Below are 12,091 nucleotides of genomic sequence, written 5' to 3' on the forward strand. Positions count from 1 at the left end.
TCTGAGTTTACTTATAAGTTTATAAGTCAGCGTATTAAGATTGACTAATGAAAAGCTGAAGAATGAATGATCCAGAAATGAAAATACTGCATTCTGTATTCTGGATTACTGTTGAAAACAAACCCTTGATCTCAAACTTGCTTCTTTTCCTTGTGAGGTTGAGATTGATTTCCTCACAGTGAGTGTCATGTCATTAAAATAAGTCATAGAATATTACAATATTACTTGTGAACAAGATCGTTATTAGCCCAGCCTAGTTTAGATAATTTTACTAAAGGGAATCAAAGGCTCTTAACTATATTTAATATGGGGAAAATCAGTATTTCACCCATAACCTTTTATTTAGTTATAAGTGAAGAATGACACAAAATCTAAGAATCAATTTGTAATAAACTGGAAAAAAATCTCTTACACTTTACAGAATGTTTGAAAAACAATTTTTAAGGGTAATTTCTACTTCAGCACAGCAATGCAATCATTACAGTGGACCCCTTAACAGCCTGTAGAGTGTCGAGGTCCTGTGTAAATGTAGCTCTTGGAAAAGACTGTGTGGGTGCATTGCTACCTTTACCATGTAAGTGCAAATCTTAAATCCCGTTCCTACTAACGGGATCAAAAATCTGTTGACCAGGTTTGTAGTTATATTCCAAGGTGAGTTCATAATCATGTACAGAGACTACATGGGCCTCATCAGCTGTAATCAGGGCTACCATCTAGTTAAGCTTGGAGTAGTTCATCATCACCTATCACAATCAACTAGGTTTTCATAGGACCAAGATAGGTCAACTACAAAGGAACGTAACATAGACTGTCAACTCAAACACTATAAATAATCATTGTTGTTGGTGGAAACTTTTTCAGTTCTCCTAGTTGCAGCTTTGTTTCTGGAATATAGTCATGTGACAGATGACAATCTTTAGGCCAACAAATTGTGCATATGCTGGTGGCCCCAAAAGTTAATATCACCTAGTGATATTGTAAACATCTTAGTTTATATAGGTATAATCTACAATATTTGAATAATACTAAGCCACCTAACGGAGTAATCTCTCTCTCTCTTTCATACCCAGTTTCAATATTTGCCTATACCCATTATAAATTAGAAAGACATAACCATCATAATCTTTGTAAGGTCCTAAGGGCACAGCTGGTATCTACACCTACCTCCTCCCACTACCCAGTCCATATCCCTTTGCCTTCAGTGAGTATCTTCACTAGCAAGGCAACTCAAGATTTCATTTCTGAAGAGTTTGTGTCCTTAGCAACCCTCCTGAATCAAGTTGTAGTTTTGAATTGACTTAAATCATAGGGCATGAATGTGCTAAGAGAGGCCTTGTAGGCTCTCCTGTCTTCCAGATGCACTTTTTCTTATCTCTGTTGTATATCAACAACCCAGGTTCCACTTGGTAATTAAGATTGATCATTTGGGCTATGACATTTGCATATTCTCCTTCTGTTGGTTCAGAGATGTGAGGTTGTGTAGCAGTTGTTAGCAATGGAATCAGTGTTTTCTTCACTTGAGAAGCCTTGTTCCCTTCCGATGTGAGACCTCTAGGCCACCAGAGCTAAAGTTACAGGGTTGAGAAACAGACATTTTGACACCTCTCAGAGTGTAACAACTAATGAAAACACTCCCACTTTCACTCCCTGATTCCCACGTACATGGATCTTGATTAGAGGAAGGACACTGCCATTTATTAGGCTTTGGTTTAGAGCACAGCCTTCTGATGAACCTTGCTTGGCCCAGCTCTTCATGAAATTGCCATCTAAATGACTCCATAAACCAAGCACAGATACCTGTGATGACCCATTGCCATTCTCTAAGATCCCTCCGTGTATTGAATAGGTAAGTTAAACAGAACTCTGGTGGGAAGCACCTACATCCTTTGTGCCTTAGAACAAGGTAACCTAAAAAGCAGTATGTCAGAAGGAGAAAGTGCAGGCTTTGGGGGTCACCTCTGACCCTCCCTCATAGTTCTCCCCTGAAGCATGGCCATCAGGGAGTTCTCTGACTCATCTCACTTGAAGTAAGTCATAAGGATCCATTCCAGAAGGGCTTTGCTTTATACCTAGGGCCATGGTTGGTATTGTTGATTTGACAGAGTCTAAGAATCACCTCTGAGCATGTATGCCTTTGAGGGATTGTCTTGACTGAGTTAATTGGGATGGGAAGACCTGCCTTCTGTGGATGGAATTATTCCCTGCCTGGAATCCTGGACTGGATAAATGGAAGACAGGAACTGAGCAGCAGCGAACACTATTCTATGCTTTCAGATCATGGGTGGGATGTAAGCTTCAAGTCCAGCTGCTTTGACTGCCCTACCATGACCGGCTATTGTCCAGAATCATTCTTTTGCTCTTAAGTTCCTTCCATCAAAGTATTTCATGACAGCAACAGGAGAAGAAAATAAGATCTGTCCCTCGTGCCCTGTTAGTACCATTAGTCCTTACCATACCTTTGTTCAATTGTCAAACTCTATTGCCTATTGCTTGTTTCATGAGATTTTATATAAACATACCCAATTTTCTCAAGGCCTTTAGATTTTTACTTCCAAGGGCTCTCGTGTTCAGTAATATTTTGGTTACATGAATTGTTAGCCTTTCTTGTTGCTCTGTTTTGTTACAGGGTGTTGGCATGACCCTTGCGATGGGTGAGAGGCATCTCTCTCTCCCCTATAGCATTAGTCTTGGACTTCCTCCAGAAATGCTGATGACTCTTGGTTCACTGCTTCTAAAGGGAAGTGCAGTTCTAGTAGCTTCCACTTGACCTTTCCCACCATAATATTCTTCCCTCCACAAGACAGGGAAGATTGTGGGCATTCTGCCAGCTCCCGGGTATGTCTGTTTCAATTGCAAATCCCAGAACTGGGAAAATAACTATAAGACCAGTTCAGGGCTTGACTGGACCCACAGAGAGATGATCTGGCACTCAGATTTGATCAGTTATCTGGTTTCCATAAGATCCTGCCTTGACTGGTTAACTATAGTGACATTTTTGGTTCACTGAAAATGAGTGTCAGTTCAGAACCAATACTCCCAAATCCCTAAACACTATGATTATTTGTTTCTCTTTTCTCAGTGCACACCCCCCTTGTAAAAGGCTGTGTATCCTTACAGGGAATGCTGGGAGAAAGATTAGCACAATGCATTTTTGGAGAACTGTAATAGGATCTTTCCTTAAAGATACCTTGGTTCTTCTCTTTCATTCAGAGTCCTGAGTCTATAAACTGGCTCTCATGGCTCGAAAAATGAAATGATTAAGGGTCCATGACTATCTGTACAATTAACATAAGAGATCTCCTCCTTAATCTTAAAAGTCTTCTGTCCATAGGATCATGTAAGAGTTTAGTCCTACAGGTCTGTTTCTTTTCTAAGGTAATGTCATGGATCTCTGAAGTCAAACTCTGTTGCCTATTGCAGTCACCATTTCCACCTGGTCTTTGGTAATTAAGTGGTACCGCATGGGCTGTGCCACCCAGGGTCCCATGATACCCATTGCACTGAGGGATCTCAGTCCAGTGGTATCAGTGTCTACTGTAATTTCAGACCTACCATAAAGAGTGACCAATGAAGTCTTTGAAGAGCTGTCACTCCCCTCATATACTCATTTCTCACAGTTTTAGAAATATATATTATATGTATAGAGAATTATGTATTATATATCCTTTTGGGGGTAGGTAAATAGGTCGGACATGATAAATTTCCCCATGTATTTGGATATCTTCCCCTATAATATACCAAGGCAACTTTGACGTCTTACCTTCAACTGCTCTAGGTCATATTTGGATCCACATTTCAACCAGTCAACAAACCAACCGAACAACTCACCAACTCACATAATCACCTACCCAGTAAACCAACAATTAAAACCCTTTCTAGCCCATTAAGCTAAACTTGAGTCTAGACTACCTGCTTGGTGGAACCTCATCAATAAATGTAGCCTGATTCACCTTTAAATCCCTCCACCCTGCTCCCACTGTTGTAATATCTGCTTCTGCAAATATTTCCCAGACTCCTATTTGTGTATATTGGAAAATTACTGTAGCTTTAAAAATGTGTAATAACTGTCCCACAACTCATTTTGTCTCTTTGGCCTTTGGGATGGGTTGAGACTTGAGTCTAGGCTATAGATCTAGAAGTAGCGTTGACAGGGATGGATATATAGGTGAGTAGGAAGTGCCGTCTTAGAGAAACCCATAATAGGACCTCTAAGAATGTGGGAGGACCCTAGTCAAGCTTAGTAGGACTCCTATAGATTCTGCACAGTGTACTAAGAAGACTACAAAGTTTAGAGGCATAAAGTCCTCAGATGAATTATGTTCTGCCTATATACCTTTATTTCCGTTCTCAGCATCATGTGTCTTCCCATCTGCTCTCCTAATCTTATCAAGAGATACCCTGAAATTTGAAAATACATTTTGTGCTATACTTTAGCCACTTGTATGAGGTTACTCTGGATTTGGATTTCAGAATTTAGTCTTGAGGATATAGGGCATGAAGCTTCCTTTTAGGAAAGGTAAACACTTCCAGGATTTCATTCTAAGGTTAAAGAGAGCTTTTGAGAGTTTTAGGACAAGTAATTACTGTATTGATATGCATTTTCTTTAGCCCAGATGTTAATGGTATCTTGTGGGAGAAATTGAAGAGATTATTGTTGTGGTCCTTTTGTAAGACTATATGACTTGGACCAGAGTGGTGGCAGTGGAGATGTAAAGGAGTGAATCCACGTGTAATAACATTCGAAGATAAAGTCATTAAGGAATTGGTGGCAGGCTCTCAGGATAACAGAAAAAGTATCAACCATGACTTATAGGCATTTTGACTGAGCATTAGGTAGGTGGTGGTGACACTGGTCAATGTGGGAAATACGATAGTTACAGGATGAAGAGTTAAGTATAAGCAGGCTTTTATACATCCAGGTGTAGGTGTTGAGCAGGTAGCTATATTCTGCAACACATTCATCTAATTCACTCCAAGCATGAGTCCATTATTATGTAGTCTATACTTAAAGTTTGCCAGACTATCCTCTAAATGTCCCGTGGTATTGTGGTTTAAATGTGCAATGCCTCTTGTGTTTGAACTCTTGGCCCCCAGCTGTTGGCACTGTGGTGTGGAACCTTTAGGAAGTGGAGTCTCACTGGAGGGAGTGGGTCACTGGGGACAGATCCATTCCCTGGACAGGAGCCCCTGGACTGTCTAAAGTGGGGAAAATGAGTTGAGCGTTGTGTAAGCATTTATCAGTCTCTGCTCTTGGTTGTGCCCATGATGTGAGCAGCTGCTTCTACTGTCTTGACTTCACCACCATGATGAACTGTGCTTTTGAACTTGGAGCCAGAGTAAGTCTGTTCTCCTGAAGTTGCTTTGGTTAAGGTGACTTATAACTACAATAAGAAGGTAACTAAGATGGGCAGAAAATTCTTTTCCTGATATAGGGCTTGATGTGGTGGCCTATGTTGGCTTTAGCCATGGTATCACTCCAGTCTCTTCATATGGGATAGTTTCTCAACTTTAGTCTTTGACAACATTGATGGCTTCCCATGTCAGGTGTTGTATGCCTCTCTATGTTGGCTTTAGCCATGGTATCACTCCAGTCTCTTCATATGGGATAGTTTCTCAACTTTAGTCTTTGACAACATTGATGGCTTCCCATGTCAGGTGTTGTATGCCTCTTGGTGTGGTTATGTGTCAGGGTTTTCTCACAGGTAATTTCAGCTGCAGAACTGCACGGATTGTGTTATGCGCTTTGGTTTGTCACAGTGAGAAGCATGTGGAAATCAGTTCACCCCACCCCCTGACCTCCTTTACTTTGACCGCTGGTTATGCATTGTCTTCCAAACTTTCTTATAAGTTTACTGTTTTCCTCTGGGTGATGAATTAGTAATCTATGGGGAGATAGTTTGACTTCTGTACTTTGTGATCGTAAATACTCTAGTCCTCATCCAATTTGCACTTAGTGGCTTTAGTGTCTATTGACTGATCCGTGCACGAATCAATGACGTTTTGATATTTTGCAAAATGACTTTTTAAAATGAATGATTCCCCCTACATGCATTGGTTGCCATACCACTGAAAGGAAGAGCTACCACACACCACTGAACTGAACTATGCCTTACTCACCAGACGAGGAGCTCCCCGAGAGCAGACACTATATAATTCAACACTACCATAAATGCTAAGTGCAAAATTGATGCTCAGTAAATTTGTATTGAAGTGAGCTACATTAAACTCACCCTTCAAATGTGGAAGATATTGAAAATCCCTGCCTCTGTGGGGTTCTGTGAGGCCAAAGGATCTAGTGTATGAGGAAGCTTTGTAGCCGGTGATGGGCTTGGCAGTTGTTAGCTGGGGTCCTTGTGAGGTGCTTAAGTGCTGTCTGTCTTGGGCAAGATACAGAGAAGTCCTGATACCTAGGAGGAAGGAAGTGAGAGTGAGTGACTATGAACAGGATAACATCTGAAAAAGTGGAGAAGGCAGCAGGGCCCCCACCTTCTCCCTTTTTGACTTCATGGGTGGGTGGGGTGGGAACGCCTGCTTTGCTGATTCCATTTCCCTCCCATCATCTTTCTGCCTCAGCACTCTAGCTCTCCAGCTTTCTCCCCTCTAGAAATCTGGAAAGTTTCCTGCAGCTGTCTCTTTCCTTGAAGAATATCTCTAATCGCCCCGCCTGATTGGGTCTCGTTAGCAGGCTGGTGGCATTGATTGTACTCAATCAGCGTCCCTTCTGCCCAGCTGGGAAAATGTCCCATTTGTTCCCCCTACTCATCTTTCTACAACTATTTTACAGTTTTTCTGCAGGGGTGGAGGGAACCCTTAGTCCCAAAGGCCAATATTTTCTGCTGTCTTTGCTTGTGGGACTGTTTATGACTTTACTTTCACAAAGCCTTTCTGCTCTGTCTCAGAACGTTTCTGGAAATGTCCCATGGGGTTGCTAGGACACTTGCCACCCACCTCCCAGCTTATCAACAACAGTGACAAAGCATTTACTCACCATTACAGTTGGCAAAATATATTTGCATAGAGGAAATCTGTGAGTCAAACTCATCCTTCAGCATAATAGATACTGTTACCATGGTCACCAGTATTGGTGGATGAGAAAACCAAGGTCCAGGGCTGTCCCAGATCAGAGGTATAAGAAGTGGCAGAGATGAGATTCCAACTCAGATACATCATTGGTTACAAAGTGGGGTTTTATTCCAATACTCCAACCCTCACCCCAAGGCCACATGAAGGATGTCTCTTCCATGGCAGAAGCTCACTCTGATTCTGGGACGTGAAGGTGCCTCTGTGGCACAATGAGCAGATACCATTATGCCTCTGGGTGGAGCAGGCAGCTTCCTAGGAGCTTTGTGATGTACTTTACATCCCTTCCTTGATGATCCAACACCACAGAGAGGCAAACATTCGCATTATTCCTCTAAATGAAGAGACTTGAAGGTTGGCTAGTTTTTCCATGATGGGATGATGGAAAGAAAAAGAAAGTCTAAGCCATGATTAGACAGGTCCCATGACCAGTGGGCAGCAGAAATGACATCTCAAGACTTGGCTTCATGTCCAGGCAATTCATAGATGGTATTTGCCTCAAGTAAATGCAGTGTGGAGACTGAGAAAGTGGAACTAAAGCTTCAAAGAAGAGAAGGCAAAAACACAAGACACAGCAGACTCAAGATTCAGTATGTATCTTGGGTATTAGGCCAGAGTTCTAGGTGTTTCTGCAAATATGCTGCATTCTGTGGAACCTCTGACAAGACTGGAAACAAGAATTCCAAGCCCTGTGGTGAGACTCAGCCCTTCACACGTTCTGGACAAACAGCCTGGACTCACATCCTGATTCCTTTGCCATGTCCCTGCTTCTGCCGTTTGCATTGTTTGTGTCATTCCTACGATGGTTAATTGTGGGGGTATTGTGTTCCCCAAGATATTGTACACCCTAATAAACGTATCTGGAGTCAGAGACAGAACAGCCACAATATTAGACATAGAGGATAGGCAATGGTAATACACACCTTTAATCCTAACATTCCAGAGGCAGAAATCCCTCTGGATTTCTGTGAGTTCAAGGCCAGATTGGAAACAGCCAGGCGTGGTGACACACGCCTTTAATCCCAGGGAGTGAGGCATAAAGCAGAAAGATATATAAGGGGTGAGGACCAGAAACTAGAAGCATTTTGGCTGGTTAAGCTTTCAGGCTTCTAGCAGCAGTTCAGCTGAGAGCCATTCAGATGAGGACACAGAGGCTTCCAGTCTGAAGAAACAAGATCAGCTGAGAAGTAGGCCAGGTGAGGTTAGCTGTGGCTTGTTCTGCTTCTCTGATCTTCCAGCATTTCACCCCAATAACTGGCCTCAGGTTTGATTTTATTAATAAGATCTCCTAAGATTCTTGCTACAGTTAATCTTCATTGTCAACTGGATGGGACTTGGAGTCACCTGGGAGATACACCTCTGGATGTGTCTGTGAGGGTGTTTCTAGAGAGGTTTAACTGAGGAGGGAAAACTCACCCTGAGTCCAGGTGATACCATCCCATGGGTCAGAGTTCTGGACTTAATAAAAAGGAGAAGCACGTTCTGCATCAGCATGCGTGTCTCCGTTCTTCCCAAGTGATGATGTATGACCAGCTGCCTCACGCTCTTGCTTCCCATCAGGATGGACTGTATCCCTTCTTAAACTGAGAGCTAAAATGAACCCTTGCTTCCTTAAGCTGCTCTCGTGTTTTGTCACAGCAAATGAGAAATGCTAATTAGTACAGTACCTTCCCTACTTTTTCCTGTGCTCTCAACCTGTGACTGCAACTTCTTTATTGGTCACTGTGAACACTTGAAAATAACACCCAGAGAAACCTCGCACTCATCCCCCATCAATAAACTATTCAGGGTTCCGGAGACTCTAACAACACGGGCAGTAGAATTTATTCCTATCTCTCACCAACTATGGGCATTTGGGCCATGCTGCTGATACATCGCATCAGTTTTTAATAAGAGGATGATAGCACACCTTGTGCAGTTGTTATGAGAATTTAGTGAGAGGTAGTGGTCCTTCCTTATCAGCAGAAGATATACCTCAAGTCCCCATTGGTGTTCTAAACAACAGATAGAGACAAAAATCTGATATGCATTATGCTTCTGCTCTGCCCACAAAGCCAAACATAGCCCTTTTCATGTTCACCAAGCATTTGTCACACACAGTGCTCACAGTAGTTTGAGGTGTAATAGCCAAACTAGTACAACCTCTTTTTCTGTCCTCATTTTCCCTGAAGGGAGGTTAGCTCATACTGTAGATCTCAGGGATCACAGTTCCTCTTGTTTAATGCATGACAAGTACAGCTGATAACCGAAGGGCTGCTGAGTAGTTGTGGGGAGGATAGCATACACAGGTTGGGTATGTGAACTAAGCAATAAGTGATTCACACCCTAATGGTCTGGATCATGATTACTTCAGATTTCATCATGCTACACAGAACAGAGCACAACTTAAAACATTTATTTCTAGAATTTTCCATTTAATAGTTTTGGACTGCAGTTGACTATGGGTAACTATGAGACCATGAAAAGCAAAACATTGGGTGAGGGGGACTATTGTACTGGGTATAAAAACAATGCCCTCCCCGCCCCCAAAGTAATCTTACAGCTTTGGGGGATTCATCGTACTTCTATATACTTCCACATATGTTGTGTTTCAGAATTGTTTTATTACTCTTACTTGATTTCTCAGTAGCTAGGCAGGCAGGTCCTAGAATAGCTGTGAATATGGCCCACCACATTTGTAGAGAAATTGTCATAGTGCAATGTCAAAAGGCTGGATACTCCTGAGAGGGCCAAGAAGTCTGTCTTATTATCAGTATTTTCAACATGTGGCACATTTCCTAGAGCAGTTGCTGAAGAAATATGGGGTGGATGGATAACCCAGGGCTTGAGAATTAGAAGAGAGGATACTGAAGATGAAAAAGGATATGAAATTAAACAACACAATCGTGTCTGAGTTTAGCTTCTTAGTGTTCCCTACAACTTATGAGGCAAGTATCATCATTCCTACTTAATGGATGAGGAGTTGTCAACTCAGAAAAGCTCACCAATATGAAGAGGCTGAGCTAAGATTCAAGCCAGGTCCATTTCTGTGTCCTGAGCTTTTTTTTTTTTCCTCTGTCCTGGTAACACCTCAGCCACCTCAATCTATTCTACCATGGACATATCTGCCTCAGTTGGACCTCAGTGCTATAGTGCTATTCAGTTCTACAGTTTGATGATGCCCAGAGTTGAGCTTTGCTTGGGGTCCAAGCTGTCCTTATTCAGAGACTTGTGGGACCAAAGTGTGTGCAGGGTTCTAATGGCTGCAGTCCAATATTGCTTTCTTCTCTGTCCTCCGTGCTCAACATCTATTCAATTGGATGGGGCTCCTGGAAAGGTCAAACCCATTTTCTGTTTCCCATTAGAGAACTGATTTTTTTCTATATTGGCATGGGTAGCTGATTCCTATAACTAGGAAGGACTGAATGTGGCCACCAGATTTGGCACCAGATTTAAGACTTTGTTCATGAAAACAATGAAGACAAGATGCCGTGGAGGGGTGGGTTCTTTTTTCTTCCTTTTTTTTTTTTTTTTTTTTTTAAACGGATTTAGTTCACTTTATTTTTCTTGTATAAAAACCCTTATGTGGTGGCCACAGCTGGAGCCTGGGTCCTCTGAACAGACACTCTGGTGTGAGTTTTCACAAGATGGTCAGTGAATTCCTGATAAGGAGATTTGGTGAACACAGTCTCTTTCCAGAGGTTGGCGGTCAGGTAGCTGTAGGTCTTGGAGATGGCATCAAAGGTGGCCTTGGCCAAGTTGCCCGGGGTGGCAGTGCAGCCCTGGCTGACGTGTAGCTGTCATCAACACCGGCCAGCAGCAGCTTCTTAGGCACAGGAGCAGAGATGATGCCAGTGCCTCTGGGGGCAGGGATGAGTCACACCAACACAGAGCCACAGCAGCCTGTCACTTTGCACGGAACAGTGTGGGACTTGCCAATCTTGTTCCCTCGGGGACGATGGACAGCTTGGCCAAGATGATGGCCCCTGGGATGGCAGTGACTACTTCCTTGGAGCACTTAATACCAAGACCAACATGACCATTGTAGTCCCCAATGGCGACCAAAGCCTGAGTCTGCTTCTGCACTGGCATGCTCTTTAGAACCTCATCCTTTAGGGATGCGCCCAGGAAAAAGTCAGTGATCTCGGATTCCTTAATGGGAAGGGAGAACTGGTAGATCTCCTCCAGGGACTTGATCTTCATGTCCTTAACCAGGCGGCCCAGCTTGGTGGCGGGGATCCAATCCTTGTCTTCAGCTTTACTCAATGAGCCCAGGGGCCTCAACCACGACCACGGCCCCTAAGACCACTGCCAAATCCTCTGTGGAAGCCGCCCCAGCCCCCTAATCCTCAGGGTCCCCCTGGCCCTCCGGCTGCACTGGCATCGTCTGCCATTTGGTGTTTCTCCGAAGGGGCGGGTTCTTTTGTTGTCCATTTGGGTCTCCAGTTCTTCCCAATTATGTAAGCCAACGCATTTATCTTTTTGTTTATGTTCCTATGAGTTGGGACTTGTCATTGGCACCCAACAGGTGTTGACAAATACCCTTGCATTTATCCACCCTCCCACAGAATACTCCTCACATTTCATGTTAGCACACATTTTCCCGGCTGCCAGTGCAGTGATGCTTGAGAATTGGAAATGGTGCCCTGAAAAGGAGGTGCAGAGTTCAGAAACAACAACAGGTATAATTTAGCTGCTCAAATGTACCAGTTTAATTCAATTATTTCTGTATTCTTCTGTCTACTAGACTTGAAGGCACGGGCCACATCTTACTCCCTTCTGTGTCGTGTGTGGTCCTTGGTGCAGACCCTCCTACACCGATGGTGTGAATAAATGATCATCAGAAACAGCTCTTTCGTTTGGGTATTTGTCTTGATTTCCACGGGCACTTTAACAGCACCTACTATGGGCTTCAATCTGTATGCATGGGCTTTCCAGGGGTATCATGTCATCTCCGTTTCACCTCTCAGGTCTCAGAACAGGTGGGGCTTCATGATCTGTCTCTCTTTGTCTTTCTTCCTTTGCAAAGTAC

General features: G+C 43.1%; 1 pseudogene; it reads right to left on the reverse strand.

Moving 5' to 3' along the window:
- Positions 1-10,616: 10,616 nt before the first annotated feature.
- Positions 10,617-11,453, reverse strand: LOC102916407 (small ribosomal subunit protein uS5 pseudogene; annotated as a pseudogene).
- Positions 11,454-12,091: the final 638 nt, after the last annotated feature.

This window comes from Peromyscus maniculatus, chromosome 7 (assembly GCF_049852395.1).
Source record: "Peromyscus maniculatus bairdii isolate BWxNUB_F1_BW_parent chromosome 7, HU_Pman_BW_mat_3.1, whole genome shotgun sequence".
NCBI lineage: Eukaryota > Metazoa > Chordata > Mammalia > Rodentia > Cricetidae > Peromyscus > Peromyscus maniculatus.